Genomic DNA, 22,058 nt, shown 5'->3' on the forward strand with positions numbered 1-22,058 from the left:
TCTCTAAGTTTGTAAAGAAGCTAGATGTTTTGCAAGAGGTAATCCTTCCTCCAGCACTTCCTCGCATGGCAGCACTTTCATTAGCAGAACGAGGTCTCATCGGACAATTCACTGGTCTCTGGCCCTCTCCAAAGATAGTGCAAAGATGGGTCGAACAAAACTAGTTTGATAAAATACAAGGCAAAATCGTCATCTGTTTCTGCAAGAAAGGGTATTTCACCTTCCATTTTGAATCAAGAGAAGACAAGGATCTAATCTTTAGAAACGGACCATATTTCATGGATTCCAAAGGCTTATACCTCAACAAATGGACTCCGGATTTTGACCCCGAAATGGATGTCCCTAGCGCAGTCCCAGTCTGGGTTCAGCTCCCTCACCTTCCTCTCCACTGTTGGGGAGACGAATCGGTTCGAGCCATCGGGAATGTTGTTGGAAGATTCATTGACCGTAGTGAGCCAAAAGATAACATGCAAGCCTGCGCCCGCATATGTGTTGAAGTTGATCTCGGCAAAGGCCTTCCTGAGGCCATCAAACTCAAAGTGGACGACTGGACGCACATCCAACAACTGGACTACGAGTAGATCCCGTTTAAATGCAAGGTATGTCACGAATATAGCCACTTTTCCAATCGTTGTTCTAAATTAGTTGATGTTGAAAATGTTTCACAAGATGAGCAATGGGAAATGATTAAGAAAAAGAAGACTGCCCCCAACCCCAAGGCAAACCCTGAAGCTGTCCCTCCCAAAACTAATGCAACCATCCCCTCCACCTCATCTCTCCTTAACTCTTCCACCCCCTCCCTAGCCCATCCTCTCCCTCCCCCTACTTCATCCAATCCTTTTTTCGCCATCTCCCCCCGAAGACAACCCCCCTTCCATGTCCCAAGTTGATGGCTCTGAACCCACCCCCCCTACTTATCTCTTCCTCTTTTTCCCACGATCCTCCCTCTTCTAGATCTACCAGGAGTTCTTCTAAAGAGCATGGTGTAACTATGGACACACAAAAAAAACAAGGGCCAGGAAGGAAGTCTTCAAAGCAACAGAGAGATGAAAATGCTCAAAAGGATATTGCCATGGGTACTCAGAACCCCATAGAAACTTACATTTTGGGGCAAAACAATAAAGAAGCAGTGCACAAGGAGCAAGGAGGGTGAGCAACTCTCCGTACCCCTCACACTCAATGATGAAAGTTCTATCCTAGAATAGCAGGGGACTAGGGCACCCCTCCAAAATAGTTGCCCTAAAAGATCTAATAATACATGAGAAGCCAGAAATCCTATTGCTACAAGAAACAAAACAAGGACACCAAGAAATGAAAGGAATCATTGGTCAGCTAAAGCAGTATAATGGATGCATAAGCGAATCAAGGGGTGCCTCCGGGGGAATTGCAACCCTTTGGAACCACAACATTTGGAATCACATAACAGATACAGTCAGCCAGTACTGGATTAAAATCGCTCTAGAGAATTTAACAGATAACCAAAGGATAGTCATCTATAACATCTATGCACCAATCCACTACAGAGACAAAGAGCAGTGTTGGACTTCCCTCAAAACAAACATGGATGAAGAAGGAAGCAGCAATATTATTCTCGGTGGAGACCTCAACCTCATTCTTCACTCCAGTGAGAAAAGAGAAGGTTGCTTTTCTCATGACCCCTACAGATCACAATTGGAGACCATCATGCAGGATCACGATCTAGTGGATGTTGTTCCAAAAAATTGCAGGTTCACTTGGAATAATCGCAGACTGGGCAAAGGTAATATTATGGAAAGGCTTGACAGGATTTTGGTGAATGTCACGCTCCTCTCATCTTACTCCACTGCTTATGCCATCGTTCTCCCCTACTCAACATCTGACCATTACCCCACAACTCTTGTTCTCGAAGCCCACTGCCCCTTAGGGCCCATACCTTTTAAATACAACCCACTGTGGAGCAGCATTCCTACTGTCCAAGAGATTGTCAAAAGCACATGGTGTCAGCACATAGAAGGATCGTCGGGGTACATATGGGAAAACAAGTTAAAAAGGACCAAATACGCCTTGAAGGAATGGGCAAAAAACTACTACACGGAACCTGAGAAGGACAAAACTGAGATAAAAAGCAAATTGGAAAAAATTCACAGCATAACAGAGGAACGAGGTCTCTCCTAGGAATACAAAGCACTTGAAGGCGATCTCTACTTCCAGCTATATCGTGCCAATAGAGCGGAGGAGCAAAAGTGGAGAATAAAATCAAGGCAGTTATGGCTGCAAGGAGGAGACAAAAATTCTGCTTTTTTTCATAAGTAGGCCATTGTCAAGAAAATTAGGAACAATGTTACCTCCATCATCGATGCTGAAGGCATTCTCCAAACCACTCAAGGTGCTATTAGAAAGGCAGCCTCAGATCATTATAGTGCTCTTTTAACAAAAACAAAAGAGGTGGAAGATTACTCAGATCTGCTACAACACCTCCCCACTAAGATCAGCAAGGAAGTTAATGAAAACTTGATTAAGGAGATTGAAGAAGAAGAAATAAGAAGAACTATTTGGACGCTCCAACGAGACAAAGCCCCTGGCCCAAATGGTTTCCCCATCTGCTTCTTCCGAGCTTATTGGGGAATAATCAAAAAAGATTTGGTCAAAATGATAAAATGGACTCAACGCAAGGGTAAAATTGGAGGTTTCACCAATGCCACCCATCTTGCTCTCATTCTTATAGAGAAACGACCTTCATCCTTTTCCAAATTTCGGCCCATTTCTCTTTGCAATTCTTCTTACAAAATTCTGACCAAAATCCTCGCCTCTCGTCTTAAACCTATCCTCCCCTCACTCATCTCTAAAAATCAAGGAGGTTTCTTGGCCAACAGGCAAATTTCTAACTCAATTCTCCTTGTCCAAGAAGCTATTCATTCCAGCCAATCTAGAAAGGAAAAAGGTTTCATTCTAAAATTGGACCTAGCCAATTCCTTTGACAGAGTTAGACACTCATTCCTCCTTGTTGTTCTAAAGAAAATGGGGTTTGTTGCGCCCTTCCTTGACCTCGTCAAAGCTTGCATATCAGGTCCTTGGATCTCTCCTCTTGTTAATGGCAGACCAGGGCCATCCTTCCAATCCTCTCGAGGGCTAAGACAAGGTTGTCCCCTTTCTTCTTATCTGTTTATCTTGGACTACAATCAGTGTGTCGGTCTTATCACAGGTATTAAATTTGGGAATGGAGTTAAAAACATAAACCACTCTCAATTTGCTTACGATACACTGTTAATGGGAGGAGCCTCCAATATAATAGCCCACTGTTTCAAAACCCTCTTAGACAAATACATGAGTTACTCAGGAGGTATGGTCAATCATCTCAAAAGTTGCATCTATGGTTGAAACACTTCTGCTCAATTCCTTCATAACATTGCTAGCACTTTTAGGGTCCCTTGCAAATTAGACTGGGGCATTTCACTTATCTGGGCATGCCAGTGAGCACTGGTCCTCTGAAAGCTGAAGTGTGGGATACTATCATAGATAAAATGAAAAGGAAAGTGCAACAATGGGGTTCCACTTGGCTCAATCCAGCAGGTCGCCTAGTACTCCTGAAAATAGGTCTTTCTTCTTTGCCCTTATACCAATTCACGCTTCTGCAAGCTCCTGCTAATTTTCATCACAAAATGGAAGTCATCCTCCGTCATTTTCTTTGGCAAGGGGGGAAAAATGAAAAAAAGAAATACAATCTTATAAATTGGAAGCAGGTCATTCAAACCCAGGATCGTGGAGGCTTAGGAATCAGATCTCCCAAACTCCTAAATTTGGCTTTTGGTGGCAAGATTGTTTGGAGATTCATTAGCGGCCAATCTGCTTGGTGGAAAAGTGTGTTGGAAGCCAAATATCTAAACTATCCAAGACAACACCTCTTGGATTACGATATCCCTAACAGAGTTTGCTCCAAAATCTGGAGGTTGTGCAAGAAAGAAATCACCCTTCTTGCCCAAAACATTTCCAAAGTCCCCAAGGGTGGCACCAACACCAAAATCGGAGTAGACAGAATATTGGGACAGCAGCCCATCAACAGCAGACCTGGAACTGATCAAATTCTCACATTCTTTGACAACATAGGGCTTCATTACTTGGACCAAATATCTCAGTGGGATACCCAATCCCAGATTTGGATAGGATGGACCTTTCCAGCCATACCCATAGACCTCGAAGCAAGTTTTGCTAAACTTCAAGCCCACCTTCATAACATAGCTCCAATTAAAAAACGACATCAATGGCTTCCATTGGGATCCTTCAGGTTCCAATTACACAATCAAAGCTGCCCACCAGCATATCTGTAACAATGAATACCCGATGCCCATTTGGCCGCATTGGAAAATTGTCTGGAAATCTGAGACCATTCCAAAAATAAAATTCTTCATTTGGGTCCTCCTAAAGGGGAAAGTACTCACTTCTGACAACTTGAAAAAACGAGGCATAATTGGTCCTTCCCGCTGCCCAAACTATCAAGTAGCTGAAGAAACCATCCAACACCTCTTCATTGCTTGCCCCTTTGCCACTGCCTGTTGGAAAGAAATCTCTTTTAACACCCATCTCCCTTGGAACCCCCAAAACTCCATTATTGAAGTTCTGCATCTTTGGAAGAAGAACTATCCATGGCAACGAAAGAAGAACAATATTGCTAAAAGAGTTTGGGATGCTCTTCCCTATTCTCTTCTTTGGAACATATGGTTGGCAAGAAATCACATGGTATTCAAAGACAAAGAAACCAACACAAGGAAATTATGTAACAAGGCAAGGAGCCTTACTTTGGAAACCATCTCAGTCAAGAGTCAAAAGAAAATTGACATTGCTGACCTCTGTGTTGAAGAAAGGAATTTCATAGGGTATTTGTTGGATAAAAGTAACAACAACCAAAGCGGGAGTAACATCAGCAGCCAGTTCAGCAACTCTAATCACAGTTGGAAAATAAGATTGAAAGATGAGGAGTTCTTCACTTGGCTCAGAAACAGCAACACCCACTATCTCTTCTTCGATGGGGCCTCCAAATCTAATCCAGGAACAGCAGGGGCTGGTGGAATCATTTACAATGCCAATGGAGATATCAAAATGACTTATGAATGGGGGTTAGGCCCCCTCTCCAACAACAGGGTTGAAGCTCTCGCGCTATACCAAGGGCTCATCCAACTTCAAAAACTTGGCATAAACATTGCAATGGTCCTTGGAGACTCGGCCACCATCATAAGTCTAATGGTTCACAACCGAAGTGCCTCTAATGTGCTCCTGCAACAAACTATCAATCGGTGTCAAGCTCTCTCACAGCAAATGATAGATATCTGTTTCTTCCATGTTCTTCGATCCTTCAACAAGGAGGCCGACACTTGTGCCAATAGAGCTTGCACCAGATCCATAGGCAATCTTCTATGCAACTCCATCGAATCCCAACATTATCTGCCATGATCAGAAACAAATCAATTGTCATAACGGCTCGCAGCAAATCAATTTTCACTGACACTCGCAGCATCCTCAAGCAGAATTAGATCCTGGTCGCTGCTAAAATCCACATTGAAATTCACTATCATGATGATTTTACCACCAAATCTCTGGAAACGATCCGCCTATCTCCTTTCTGTCCCATCGCCCATGCTGCTCTGTTCCGCTCATTCCTCTCCCGTGATCCTCCTCGCATTTTTCCCGTGACTTCCACCCCATTCTCCCTTACCCCCTCGTCAGAGCCTACCTACATAACCGCACTCTCCTTCGCTCAGTATCGCATCTCCTCTTCTCCCTGGCTGCATTCGCACCATCTGTCATTTGTTCTCGGTCGTTCTTCTGCTCCGAGCCTTCGTTCCCCTTCCCTCTATACTAGCCTTCCTCCTCTAATTTTCTTCTTCCCAGGCACGTTGGTTCAGCAATCTTGCAGCACTCTGATCTCACAGTGCACGGAGAACTCAGACTGGCCATACGCAATGGCGAGAAATGAAGACTGCCTTCACTGCGTCGATCTGCAAGCAGAATTGGAACAAATCCGTGCTCATCAGAAGATTTTGGACAACAAAATCGACACCCATGCCCAAATCACCAAGGAGAAGCATGAGGTCGACCTCAATCTCTTTCTCCACATAGTTTCTTCCCTTCAGGAGCAGTTCAATGACCTCTCAAACAGATGTAGCCATGCCTAAGAGTCCATCGACATTCTGAAGTTCATCATGGAAAAAAGTAATGCTCCTAGCACCAGCTCTTCAAATCTAAGGAACGTAGAAGCTGAAGGCAATCCTGAAGAATCTACAGCCCACCAAATCAGTCATATAAACATAGACTAAGCATGTCTTGCAAATTTTGTTTCTTACTGTTTCAGTTTATTAGAATCTATACTTGTTCAGGTTTTCCAAAAGTCAAGAATGACAGAAGCAAAGAGGAATTTTGTCTTCCCTGTAATATTTCCTTACTTTGCTTCCTGGGCATAATGCCTTGTAACACAGGAGCTTAGCCTCCTCAATCTTCTTTTTTGGAATACAAACAACAACCGATTATGTAAAAAAAAAAACATTATATCTTTAATGTTGGAATTTTTTAATGATTAAAATTTTAAAATAAATAAATATATATATATATATATATATGAAATTTGCTTTTATTTATCTTTATTACAAAATTGTGAATATCAAAATATAGATTTTATCATTAATTAAATTATGGTTCAATGATAAATCATTATGAATTAATATTTCTTTCAAAATTCAATTCTAGATGCATTCATATATGGATTTTCTTTGTAAATCCATGATATTATACATGTTGGGAATTTACATGTTGCTTTAATAAAGAGTTGATGGTTTTTGTCCATTAATAAGAAAGTAATATTGTTTTTGAATATTGTGTTGATTTTAACTTTGTATAATTATTATTATTATGGATGGCAAATAATTTTTTAATAAAATAAGAAATATGTAATGACAAACACACATTAACATATAGATATGATTTTACTGTATTTGTCTTTATAGTATTGTAATACAATATATGTATGTGTTTGTGTGTTTGTGTGTTTATACATACATATATGCTTGACGATATCCATAAACCACGAATCCATTTACCCTTGATTAGAATATAATTGTAGTTTCTTATTGAAACTACAAAACCATGGGCTAAACCATCATCACCACAAAACCCTTAAAGGTGAATACCATGTGCCAAAAATGGACACAAAAAACGCCCCAAAAAAATTTCCACGGCCATTACGTCTAGTGCAATGTGTAATGCGTGGAAGTATCCATACAAAGAATACACATACCCAACATTCTCCCACTTGTTTTCTTCGCACACAAGGGGTCGCAGGGGTACATGATCAAAAATCCATGGTAATAATGCCCATTGTTTCTCTACACCAAAGGGAACTTCTTGATGCTCAAGAATTTTGTTAATGAATCTACAACATTCTTCCTAGTGTTCAACTTCACCAACAACACCTTCTTTTCTTCAATCATATATCTTTATATGCTCCCAGGTGTAAAGGCATGTGTGGCCAAGGATGCTTCTTGGTTCGTGAGAGCGCTTTGCCTACTCCTGTGTAGACCTTATATGATATTTATTGAAGCACCACTATGTTAGTTACAAATGGGCAGAATGTGGGAAGGTTTAAGGTCTCCAAGGATTTGAGGTAAGTGTTATCATGGTCCACAAATGAGTCACCAACTAAGGGGACTACTTCTCTAGCCCTTTAAAACATATATGAAGTAGCTTCATTGAATAAAGCTTCATACAATGGCACCATGAAATCTTAGAAAAAATGTATATAAACCTAAATGTAGTGATCCTCCAAAAGGATTTGGTAGTAGATATGAAATACCTACTCATGAATTGTACATCTCGAATTCATTGCTAATATATCATTTTAGAACATATTGTGTCGAGGAGATAAGAGGCCATGAAAAATTGAGGTTTTTGGCCTTCCTTGGGATTCTGAGACTATTTGATGATGTCCCTTAGAGAGCTCGACAAGGAGTTTACCTGGTTGAATATCCTTCCCTCGATTGCTACAATATACATGGGTTGAATCCATCCTTCAAGGAAGGTCTCAATGTTGGATCGACCATATAATCATCACATCATGACAATTACTACCTGGAATGGGGTTTTCAGCATATTTATTAGATATTCCTTATTTTCCCATGCTCTAAAATTCCCTCTATTGGTCCACCACATCTTCAACAATTCTCTATGAAAGATCTTGAAATATGTCAGTCAATCTTCATCCAAGCACACTTTCTATTTGGGCACCTTGTAGTACATTTCAATATCGAAGGCACTAAAAGAAGCAATGGGCTTCCTGCCACTTTCCCTAATCATGGCTTCTTCAAGGCCAGCATGTTTCACCAGTCATTTAACAGCTTTAGGTCATGGGAAAACATATGGATGCGCGGCCACTTTATGCCTCCAAAATCTCTAAGAAACCTTGTAGATATCTAACTCCAGGTCATCTACAAGTGGATTAATCTGAATGGAAAGTGGTATCTACCCATGGTATTGAATGATGTAAATCAAGAAGGCACTGAAAATACTATAAATGACAAGCCTCACCTTGCAAAAGGACAAATTCGTCCACGACAATGCAGTTGTACCAATTTCCCTCATTCAATAAAGAGTGTCTTCCTTTCATATGTTGAGATGTATTCAATGTGCTTTTATATCAATGTTTTTTATTTTCTCTCCTCTCCTGTGGCATTCAAGTTTCCTAGATCTTGGCCATTTAGATCCGGATCATGGATTTTATCTATGAAACAACCAATTTATCTATGACCATGTGTATGTGGTGTATTTATTGATGAAGCACAAAGTGTCCTAGAACTCTGGACCAAATGAATTATCAAATTCTTCTTCCTCTAAGTTTTCAGCCACTTGGTTTTACAACCCCGTTTATTGGACATGTACATGGTTCTCCTGCAAATCTGATAAAAATAATTGGCACACACTATGTCAATCGGCTTACAGCAATAGATGGAGAGAACTGAAAGGTTTGGGTTCAAGATTGATTGCGCCTGTGAAAAGGTATTTATGATAGCCCTTTTTGTCAACCCTCTTGTAATTGTTATTATGAATTGTAAAATTGATGTAAATTAATGTGAATAATAAAAAAACAATGATGATTGGTTGAGATGGGACACAGATTCAGAGGTTTGCAAAAGGAGTTGCTTGTAATCCATATCATTCATTTAAATTACCACCTAAATCCTTGTTGGAGGAGATGGCCCTTGCACAGGTAGTTAACTGAAGGAATGGGCTCTTGATCAAAGGATGAGTCTGCAGGCCACCTTGTGCGACATGTTGATAGGGTCAACACACAAGAGGAGTCGAGCGAGCAAAAGAGGAGGTGGGAGAATATAGGGAGCATTATGAACAAGAAGAGGAGAGAGTATGCACTAAGCATCAAGAGAACGAGGGACTAGTTTTTGTCTCTTGTCTACGTATCTCATGTGTTTGTGCAACCTAGTGTGATCACCTATGTGATTCATGTAATAAGGGAGCCCTATAGAGTTGCACGAGTATTCCCTGTGACCAGAAGGGCTAGTAATTATGCCCGTGTATTGCTTGCTGAGGCCTAAGCATCCTTGTGTGTTTAAATTCCATAAGAGAGTTCAATGGAGTAGGGATGCTCCAGTGATAGACAGACTGAGAAACCTATGAGGGCTTGCTGGATGAGAATCACCATGGTTGTGGCAATGTTCTTAGGGATGAGAAAACCACTAGAGACTATGCTAGTTGAGAACCTGTAGAGAGGTTGAGGCACCCCAAAGTTAGTGGTCCAATAACACTTAGTGCGGTATTAGGCGCTGAGAACACAGGTGTGAGCACCACTAAGAAGTTGTTGGCAAGTGCGCTCTCATTCCCACATAAGTAACGCCACTGACAAACCTCCTTTTTATTTATACATATATATCTCCAAGACTAAACTTAGACTCTTTATGCCCTACTTAAACCCCTGTGTTGTTTGGTTGTTGGAATTAAAAAGCCATTGTGGTGTAATAACTGGGAGTTATTGAGAATACCTAAGAAATGGGTTATGTTCATCATACATGAGTGAATGGTTGAGAACTCCTAAGAAAGCTACCTCCTCAGACTCTGAATCCAACTCGGGAGTGGTTGACTGCAAGAAAGGATAGTCGTGCAGTCAACCTATGGTTGGGTGGAGAGTTGTAGTCCCACTCACAATCTCCAACCATCTAATTCATATGATAAGTCATTTGATTGCATCACCGTGCATACTAATGAAATGTAAATGCATATTGCTCTTGTTGGAATTGTATGGCCAATGATGAGGAAAGACTATTATAATGTATTTTGCTAAGGAATACCTATTCTTGTGTATTATGGTAAAGGTGTTGGCATTATGATGTATGTGTTGTACTTGATGGAAACCCACTCGTAGTAGAACAACTCACTTGTATATGGTAACTAGATGAATCTACGTAACTAGATGAATCTATAGGAGAGATAATCTAAGTGACAAAATGCATGGCAGTTGTGTTTACAAATGTGACAAAATGCAAGGCAGTTCAAAGGAATTAGTTTAGAAGTAATGTACAATGGCAAATCTCATTATAACACGTCTATTCAGAAGTAACAAAGTCATGGTACAAAAGAATAGGATGAAGGCACAAAGGACTATGTATCAGAATCAAGAAGTTGAATAAAAAGGACATTTTCAGGTATATTAAGTTGTATACGCGGGTTCACTGTACAAAAAGAGTGTATACATGTAGGTTAACTGAACAAAAGGAGCGTATACGTATACACGCACTTTCACAGGAGGAAAAGTGTGTGCATGTTGGAAAACCAAGGTTTTGGTCCAAGGTATTTTGGTCCAAGGTATTGACCCAAGGTATTTGGTCTGAGGTATTGACCCTAGGTATTTGGTCCAAGGTATTGGTCCTAAGTGGTTTTGGTCCAAGGTATTGAGAAAGGTCTAAAACTATATAAGGAGGAGAAGATCATTAGCCCAAGGTGTGCAAATATTTGAATATCTTATGAGGTGTTAGATCATATATGTAGGTTATGAGCTTCTGATGCTTTGCTTGATCTGAACTAAGGATGCACCTATGTGGTTGATGATGGATGATGGATCGGGATCATAAAGCATGAAATGAATTATCATTATGTGGTTTGATCATGGACAGTATAGATCCAAATAATGACGGGTGTTTTATTTTGTAAATGTTATGATCTGGGTATGACTGAAGTCTGGAATAGCTGTGAAGTTTTAAGTTAGTATGTACGTTGTTTCGCTTTGGTAAAAGTGCGTATACACGTTGGTTCGACACATAGAAGTAGTGTATAGCTTATGAACTATGATGTTTAAAGTTGCTGTTAGTTTTGGTTGTTGATGCTGAGTTATGCTTTGTGTTCTGGTGACTGCATTCTGGTGATAGTGTTCTGAATGTTCAGATTGATTGATTGTGATGAGATCTAATGATGGATCGGGATCATAATGGCTTATCATTATGTGATCTAATAATGGATGGGCTAGATCTGATTGCTAACACATATTTTTTCCTTTATATATGATGATTTGGGTATGTCTGAAGTCGGGAAGTTATAAGTAAGTATTTGCAGATCTATACGCTGGTTTGCTTTAGTGAAGTTGCGTATACATGTTGGTTCGACTCTTCCAAGTAGCGTATGCAAAAGAAAAGTTTAATGTTCAAGGATGATTGATCTATCAGATCAGTACTACGGTTTTACTGTTGTATGTCAATGATGTCTTCTTAGATCTAAAAGTAGAACTGAATATATGAGGAAATTGATTATGATTGATTGATTGATTGAGAAGGAAGGGTGATCCTTGTTGCTATCTATTTATAACTCAGTAATATGACATTAGATCTTCAGAATGTCACTGATTGGTACAATTTATGGTTCAGAAGTTTTATGATTCAGTATCTTTAGAGATATACGCAGGTTGGGCTAAAGGAAGTACCGTATACACACAGTTTGGGTTCAGCTTAGTAGCGTATACACATTGATGCATGGTTTTGAGGTTACAGCTAGTTCTGAATGATGATGTAGAGTTCTGGGTCCAGATCTATGAACTGGTTACAGTGATCTATCTGTTCCAGTTGATTGGTTGAAGTTGATTAAGTATGAATGAATGATTCAGTTGTGCCAGAGGTTTAGAGGTTGTCAGTAATTGATTGAGTTGTGGCTGATTCAGAGAGTGATGATTGAGTTTCAGTGATTGGTTGATGTAGATGTATTTGATGTTGTATTGCAGTTATGATTTTGAGCTTCAATGTTGTTGATGGGTCCAGTATGAAAATTTGATGAAACGTGGCCTTCAGATTGTGGTGTTGTGTTCCAAGAGTATCCAGTCTGAAAATTCATGAAACGTGGTCCCTAGAGGAAGAGAGAAGGTCGTATCCTTCTGTAGGTTGGCACCTGCGTACTAGTAAATAGACCGGCTAGTACAAGAGCCAGGGGGTTGGAGCTCCCTTCCAGTAGTAGCTAGAAAACGAGTGAAGGTTGGAGCCTTCAGTAGGTCAGTGCCTACGTACTAGTAAACATATCGGCTAGTACAAGAGCTAGGGGGTTGTAGCTCCCTTCCAGTAGAAGCTGGAGAATGAGAGAAGGTTGTAACCTTCTGCAGGTAGAAGCCTGCGTACTGGTATGAGTCTGCATTAGTACAAGATTGTAAACAAATTTTCTTATTATTAAAAGAAGACAGAGACGACAGCAGCAAGTGGTTTTCACCCACATTGGGTTTCCACCTTAAATCTTGGTGTTCATGTGTGTTGCTTATGTGTGATGGTTTATTCTATTATTATTGCACATGGTTACTGTTTAATGTTTAATAAAGTACTGATGCACTGATTAAAGATCAACATATGATGAATTAACTGAATCATAAGTTCATTGGATATATGCTGGTTTCCTTAGGAACAGTGGCATACACACGCGAATTCCCTTCACTGAAGTAGCATATATAAATCTGATTATGGAAATGAAAAAGTTATAGATTGTAAATATTGATTCACCCCCCCCCCCAGTATTATTTCCAACAAAAGGATGTGTGTTTCGTGTTTATGGATTATTGTTCATTGTTGTTTTGTGAGAGAGATGTGTAATCTTTGTTCTCACTGGTTAAATCTATAATTAATGGTTTGTGTTCTATGAGTAGCTTGTGTTGTGAATGGCCTTCGCTACTAAGCTAAATACAAAGAAATTGTGCCTTTATATGTTTATTTTCCAAAGGGAAAAAACCCATAAAAAAAATTTCTTCGAAAAATGAAACAAAATTACATTCTGTAGATGCTAATAATATTCAATATGAGTGGCCTTACAACTTAGGGGTGGGGGAAAATTCAAAAAATACAAAGGGGAAGATTAAGTAATATAAACATCACTTATCTTTCCTTTTTTTTCTTGTACCTTTTGTCATCCCCCTGAGTTGGGGTCGATTAGTACCATTGCCAATTGACTCACGGTTATCCCTAGTGGTTGTTCTTTGTTTGAATCTAAGCTTTATGAAAGATGAACTCTCTTTGTGCCCACCATCCCATCCACTTTGTGTGCCACTTATGTCTTTTGTTCTTGTTCATGGATTGATTATGATTATGCACCATTTTGCTTGTGGGTTGCATTGCCATTCTAGACCTGAGTACCCCCCTCTTCTTGGTTTGGAGGGTTATCTGTGATTTCCCCTTCATCCTTCGTGAGGTAGAGATCGAAAGGTTGCAATCCTTTTCTTTTGTGGCTCAACCCCTTTTTTGGTTTTGAAGGTTTTTTTCCTAAGGACATGTGTCTTGCAAGTGTCCCATTTGATAGCAAAGTCAATATCTGAATGTCTTATTTTCATAATCCAGTAGTTGGGTCCACAGGAAGTTTTTATGCTTCGATGGAATGCAATCAGGTAGACCTTTACTTAGATCTATTTCTACACAGATTGTAGTGAAAGTAAAACCCTTTCTCCGTTCTCTCGGTGTCCATGTTTTTGAAAGACCCCAAGGTGTTTCGTATTTCCTCGAGGACCTTCGTTACAGGTCTATTTGGGCACATCACTCTCAACGATCATATCAGTGTAAACAGGGTCTATCAAACCCTAATTCAGTTGCTACATGCCCTAGACATGCCACTTGATTGAGTGATTTCATCCATAAGAGTTTCATGAGTTCAAAGCCTGCTGAAATGCTTCCTCAGGTCACCAGCACACCCCTGGTCAGGGGTAAGTGCTCTGTAGAGCAAGTAGCCCATTCAAGGCTGCGTTGCGGAGCACCTAAGCCCACTTAAGTCTGCGTTGGGCGAGAATCCTTGAAATGTTCATTGGATCTTGAGTATATTCCTCCTTTCTAGAGCCTTCTAGAAGGAACCCAGCTCCTATCCTATCAAGATGAACTTGACTTAGGATAGCCTTGGATCATCTAATCCTCTATCCTCTCATCCCTTTGAACATGGAAACTAATCATCCAATTATGGAAAACCATTCAATGCCATATTTATGACAAAACCACTTCCATTCATCTATAAATTGGCCTCCCATCATAGAGCCAAGGATCTAGGATATTATAGAGAAATGTTGTTGCTTTAGAGACTTGAAATCATTGTCAAGTAATGTTATGTTGCTGGATTGATGTTGTTATTGGTGTGATGACAGTTTGGATTAAGCTGGATGAGTGACAGGAGATCGAACCACATTGGGTGCAGCTTCTCCTTGTATTAATCAATAAAGTTGTTTGTTCCTTTTCCAATACTTTTGTCTATATCTATGATGAATGTATGCTCAAATGTTGTCGATTCCATTTGTTTACAATAAATAGATCATATGCTTTGATTGTTTTCGTCTTCTGTTTATGTTGGCAAGTACCAATTGAGCGAATTCAGTTTGAGCGGGAGCGACGAGAGCAACTCAAAGGAGATCAAAGGAAGTGAAGGATCACAAGTAGGTTCCTTTATCTTATCTGTTTATTGTAGGAAAATGTTAAACATATTTACTTCAGTTGTTCTAAGTGTAACTACCCACATAGGGAAGATATACTTATCTGTAGATATAAATTCTGTATAACAAAATAGCGACTCCATTGGGGAATGACCATCGTTCCTAGTAGTTATCACTTGTCTTAGCAACACCAATAGACTTTGCTTGAGTTCATTTACCCATATTCAGTCATTTTGAAGCTTGTTTGGTCAAAATGTGGCTTATTTGTGTGCTGATAGTGCTCTCTGGCATCAACGCACTGTTGTTCTTGACACAGTGCTCTGCAGAGCAACCTTAGCCTAGAGACAGTGCTCTGCAATGCACTGTCTCCCACTCAGGGCTGCGTTGGTCCCTGTCAAGCCAAAAATCCATCTTCTTGCTTGATTTTTTCCAAACTGTTTCACATCTTGTTTGCTGAATGGTCAATGTTTCTCTGTCTCTGAAGTCCAAATTAGCATCTCTCTTCCATGCCCACTTTGGCTTTGTTTGTTCAATGTTTCTTTATGTTTTCTTTATCATTGTCGAATCAATCCCAAAGTTAGCTTACATTGATTAGTCTTTACTTTTCTGAAAAAGAATTGTCGTAAAGTCTTCATTTCTTTGAAAAAGAAACTGTCGTAAAGTCTTTGTTTCTTGTGAAAAGCATTGATTGATCGTTTGTGCATTTAGTTTCTTTGTGTTCATCTAAACATTAAAGGAATGAAAAGAAAAACATGCATAATGCATTTAGAAGTTTGTGTGTGCTTGTAGGAATGGTATAGGGAAAGTTGCATTAGATGTGCTCTATGCTCTTTGTTTAGAGATTCTGATTGCTCTATCCCTTTTAGTTATGGTTTTCATTGTTTAAATCAAATGAAAAGAATGTTTCTCATCATAGTTGCATTCTAGGAGTTTCAGAAACATCACGCGGTGAACTTGAAAGGCAAACTTTTAAACAAGATCAACTAAAATTTATCTCAATTAACCTAATGGAGCATTGTAATTTAACGCATAACATTTATATGTCTAGGCTAGAGACGTGTCTCGACGTCGTTAAACATAGCAGTTGTCGCTAATGGTCTGCAATACATTCCGAGTGTGATACCTCATTCCATGTACGTAAGTATATCGTAGCTCGTCCACATACTTTTAGGTATATTGGGCGGTGTTATAGTACGAAAAGTATAAGGGAATGCTCTCACTGTGCAGTTTTGCATTAGACGGCGCTAACACGGATTGGGTCTCCACGTACTTTCAGGTATATTTGGGAGGACTACATTAGGTTTCTATCCATCCATAGGTAACTGAGTCGGCCGCCTTGTATACTGTGATACACCAAAAACAACATTCGGGGAGATTACATGCATGTATGTTAAATCCTTGGTTTATTGAGGCAATATATTGCAGTTCATAGTTACTTGGTAATCATTTTGCCTAGATTGTCCCTCTTTTGTTTTGTTATGTTATTTTGATTAAAATAAAATTAACTGATCGCAGATAACATCCTCCACGTCACTCCTTAGTTGATCTTAGGTTGAGACATGTGGCAACAACTCCGGAGTCCACCTATAAAGGAATTCCTTTTGATGGGAATCCTAGTACTTTTCCTCCTTTCGGAAATATTATTACTCCTTATATGGGTACATTATCCCTTCCGGGACTTACCATCGGCTTGCCAGTATGGTTGTTCTCAACCTCCTTGGCCCCGCAACTGAATATTCCTACAACTGGACAAAATCAACCTCCAGTTGATCCTAAAGTTGACCCTTTACCTTCTTTGTCGGTTGTTTCTTCCTCCCCTTCTTCCTCTTCGCTTGGTGAAAGTATTGACACTAGTAACCAGGTGGATAAGAAGAAGAAGAAAGGGAAGAAGAAGAAGAAGAAGAAAATTCAGCAGGGGGACAACCAAGCAACCATTGCTTCGAATGCAACTTCTGATGAGAAACTATCCGATAAGCCTCACAAACTTCGATATCCTTGAAAAATTTGTACGAGAGACCATCTTCTTCAAAATTGTTTTGGTATTCCTCAGATCTTAAAAGAATGGTCTTCTCGTTCACATCATCTTGTGTCATCAACTTCTGGAGATCATGTTGGTGACACACCAACAACTAGTGGTAGTAAAGTTCATGGAAAGAAGGGTAAATTTAAGTTTCCCTATATGTTATGCGAAGGTAATCACCCCATTCACCTTTGTCCCTATCTGGATGAAGCCCAAAAAGTGTTGGATAACCGTCCTGCTTCTTCGCAGTGACTTCCATCTGGTTACAGGAGACTCTCCCTTAATCCTTCACTAGTTGATGAAGTGACTGGCCCAAATCAACCGTCGGTCAAACCCACTCTCTTTGAATGTGAATCCCATGAGTCTATACCTGACCAATCACAGTCGAGGAAACAGTTGACCCGATTTCACCTTCAGTTAATCGTACCTTTCCTAGAGAGAGTGAATATGGTACCACTCAGGTTCTTTTCGTTTCTTCAGGTTCCAATGAGCTTGGAGGTAACCCTCCTGTTCCATCAATATAGGAGGAAAATCCTCCCGTTCTTGTAACCCAAGGGGGTGATTCTCCTATTCTTATGGTACCCCCTCCAAGTAATATGGTCACTTCCTTTGATTGGAATCGACTGGCAGGATGTCGTCTTCCTTCTTATGTGCCTTTCCAGATCATAGTACAGGTTTATAATATGATTGTATCTGGCACTATTATAGATGAAGGTGCATCTGTGAGTATCCTTTCCTCCACTGCTTGGCAGGCGCTCGGTTCGCCGCCACTTGTGCCTGTTACCCAGAATCTGTTGGCTTTTAACAGAGGAACTAGTCAACCATTAGGGATCCTTCCTCAGTTGCCTATTACTTTGGGAGGAAAAATTGTTTATCTCAATGTGATGGTAGTCCCAGGCCCTTTAGATTACAATTTACTTCTTGGGCACGACTATGTTTATGACATGGGAGCTATTGTTTCAACACTCTTTCGAGTGATATGTTTCCCACATGAAGGAAAAATTGTCACTGTTGACCAGCTTTCATTTCCCGATCCAAATATGGCTTACAGTCAACCATCTTCCCTAAATGGTCCTTTTGTCCCAATTTTATCTTCCCCGCCACAGGTCAATTATGTGGCAACCCGTTCCATGATTACATCAACTAACGATCAATTCCGTGATATTGTGCATTATGTACTAGGGGCATTGTAACCAGATCTCTAATGGATTCCTTGCTATGTATCCCTTTCAGAGCATTGTTCTCCCATCTGATGAGAACCTCTTGGAAGTCATGACCTCTTATGGGTCATGATCAAGGAATCATGAGCATAGTTCCTTGTCTTGTGTCAAGCTCATTAAAAAATGAAACAAGGAATATGAGGATAGTTCCTGGTCTTGTGTCAACCTCGTTAAAAAATGAAACAAAGGGTATGAGGATAGTTCTTGGTCTTGTGTTAACCTCGTTAAAAAAAGAAACAAAGGGTATGAGGATAGTTCTTGGTCTTGTGTCAACCTCATTAAAAAATAAAACAAAGGGCACAAGGATAGTTCCTGGTCTTGTGTCAACCTCATTAAAAAATGAAACAAAGGGTGTGAGCATAGTTCCTTGTCTCGTGTCAAGCTCGTTAAAATATGAAATAAGGGTCTTGAGGATAGTTCTTTTATTGTGTCAACCTCATTAAAAAATGAAGCAACTTCCTTTTCCAAATTGAGTCTTTGATTAAGATCTCGTAAAATCCTAGTCGAGTCTTTCCAAAATCTCGAAAGTGAACCTTCATTCCATCCACCTAGCTGAATGAAATGAAGCTTGGGGGAGGCATGTACCTCGAATTGAGTCATTATGCTGGGAGCATGCAAACTTATAACAAGCATAGTTTTTTGTTTCAAGCTTGTGTAAACATGAAACCAAATCCAAGCAGAGTTCTCCATGGTTCAAGCTTGCGTAAAAATGAACCCATGCCCAGTTTACATCTCGTGATTGCCATTTTTATCAGCTAATTTCTACTAGATGAGCCTTGGTTGTTTCATTCCATTGCCACCATCTCTTTGGCTGATCATATGCTTTCACTTGGTTGTTTTTCCTTTCCTGAGGGATCGAAAGATGAGTGGTTTTATTAGCCAACCTCTTGGTCATTACATGTTTTGAGTAGTTCCACCATTGCTGGAACCAATTACTACAACAATGTAAACTTTGAAACGGGAACTATAAACTCAAAACGGGAACTCTGGCAAAAAAACCCCAAAAAAACATCAAAAACAGTGCTAAAAACGAAAAGTGTGTATACTGGAACGATGTTTTTTTTTTTAGGTGTCAATTTTGAACGTGTTTTAAAAATGGCGATGACTACGAAATTTACTACGAAATTTTCGTGCAAAATATAGCTTCAAAACGAAAGTGATGCTACTGGAATAACGTTTTTTTTTTAGGGTCAATTTTCAAACTTTTTAAAAAATGCTAATGAAACCAATTTTTTATGTCTCAAACAAAGTTAATTTTTAAGGAAAAAACACATTAATGTTTCTGGTAGCATATCATTTTTCTTTCCTAAGTATAAATTTACATGTTTTCAACCACACCATGCTAGATACAAAAGAAATTGAAATTTTTTCAACTATAAAATTAAAAAACCATGACATTATGAACAAAGTATATCATTGAATGAAATGAAAAGTCTTTATTTGTATATTGAATAAAACAGACATTATATCTCTAATTTGATATTGCATTGTAGATATTTAAACAATAAAATTTATCATACTTAAGACATAATCCAACAACATAAAAATGCTTCATAACTTCTCATTTAACAACATATGGAAAACATTAATTTTATTTGAAGATATGATGCATACATCAGTTATATAATCTGTCTTAAGCAATTATTCAAAATCACTCATATTTTCTTGCACACCATCACAATTCACATCTTCAGATGAGTGACTGGATGTTGACGAAGATGTTCCATATTCTTCTCTTTCATCAACTAGTGCCCCATCTGAGTCCACATGCATGCCCAACATTCCAGGTTTCAAAAGTCTTCTAGATCTACGACTGGTTTCAGCAGACTCCCATGTCAACACTATTCCTTTTGGTAACAACCTTTTCAGAATCTCTATCGTCTTGAAGCGAAGAGTTCCTCTCTTTGTTAAATTGAAGTCATAAACAAGTATGTCAACATCCTCCAATTGTAATATGTCTGTGCGGCGGCGATTTATATTTGTACCCTTTCTTTTTCTTTTTCCACCATTTTTGTTGTCAACTACCATCTCTGGCTTATACACACCATTGAATGGGTGTGTATTTGTGGCATACCAATGTACTTCAACACTTGTAACATCCTCATTTTCTGTAAAGACCTTTATAACTTTAGCAACCCAAAATGGATAGCCTTTGGGATCTCCATCTGCTAGCACTGCAATCATGCAACCCTCCTTAATATCATGTATTGAACCCCTATAAAGGTCTTCCATGGCTTCACGTTGTGCATGAGATCTTCTGGAACCAATATAAATCTCTCTTTCCATTGCCTGTGAAGAATTAATAATACCTTGAGTTTGTTGCTGTTCAACAATGTTTACTTCCTCTTGTTCATTCGACACATTTTGTGGCCAAATAAATGGATTTTTCAAAGGTATATCTTCATTGGTTGTTGTTGAAATGATATCACTTTGATTATTGAAAAATGACTCCCACCAAACTGAATCAGCAATGTCAAAGTACTCATATGTATATCTAATACATTTTTTAGTTTCTTCTAGGCAATCAGAATAATTTATATGTCTATTCTATCTGCGTGCATTCTGAACTTCACCAACTGATTGTAATAACAATATTTTTGATGCAAATATTGGACGATCTGGAATGAACTTCAAAAATTGCAAACCTGATGACGGTGCCCATTCTGTAGTAGTTGAAAACTTCTTGCCCCATATTAGTGTTTTCCCATCAATTTTTTTTTATACGAAATTGATGTTGGAAGCTAATATCATTAAGTTGTTCAATGCATTTCCCCTCACCATGTGATCCTAGAATAAACCTTCGCATGTCAACAGTTTCTTCCAACACTTCAAAAGCAGGCTCTGGCATGTATGATTTTTTAATACATTCAATTAGTGATGGTAAGCTCCCAACTTCTTTCCTCCTCAATGTGACTGAAAAACGACTGAACATCTGATCAATATGGTCATGAGTGTGCCCAACAAGAAGGAAACCAACCTTTACCTTTTGAAAAATTCTCAATTCAACAAGCATGTTCAGATACCCAAAAACAACCTGATTTTTGTTTTCACAGCAAGTGTTGTCCAATTGTAGATACAAAACTTCAGGAAGATTACCAGACCAATGAGAAATCACATCATGAATTATGGTTATGGTCAGATTTGCATCATTATGAATATATGGAGCTGTGAAGTACACCCTTGGCAACATTTTCCCATTGAAGACCATACAACCGACCAAGTGAAACTGAATAAAATTTTCCTCTTGTAGATTTTTGGGTGTGTGAACAAAATGTGGTAAAAGTGTTTTCTTCTGGTCCATACCATCAATTATCAAACCCAAATATTTATTTGGATTATCATAACACTTCTTTCGATGCTTGTACAACTTCTTCCTTTCATTTGTTTGTTGTTCGCGATGCTCCTGAAGTTCTTTGACAATTAAATCTACACAACATAAAAGAAATTCATTAAGAAATATGTTTTCATAGTTGATGACTATACAATTTTGAAAGTAAAAGTTATGAACACTTACCTCTTTCTGAGCCTTCACATTTGTCCCTTTTTTATTTAAGAGAAGCACATGTACTGCAAATCCCCATCCTTGTCTTCTTAGGAATACGAACATTATTGAATTCTTTCTTCCATATCTTCACAAAATATTGATATGTAATAAATTGGCCCTGTCCCTCAGCACTTTCTGCATATTCTTTGTATAAGTTGTAGATTTCTCGTCTTGAAAAATTATCTGGAATATGTATTGTCTCTCTATTTGGCATACACTCTCCATGCTTTGAAAAGAAATCTTTCATCCATGACTTTGCAGTATTTGATAATGGCCCAAACTGTCTTTTATAACGTACTTCTGAATAAAATGTGGGATCCTTTTCCAAATTTTCTTGAATTCTCGAGAGACGAAAATTCCCAATTGAATGAAACATTTTGA

Source organism: Pinus tabuliformis, chromosome 5_1 (genome assembly GCF_031772625.1).
Source record: "Pinus tabuliformis cultivar Carrire ecotype Pingquan chromosome 5_1, CPIR1, whole genome shotgun sequence".
NCBI classification, from domain to species: domain Eukaryota; kingdom Viridiplantae; phylum Streptophyta; class Pinopsida; order Pinales; family Pinaceae; genus Pinus; species Pinus tabuliformis.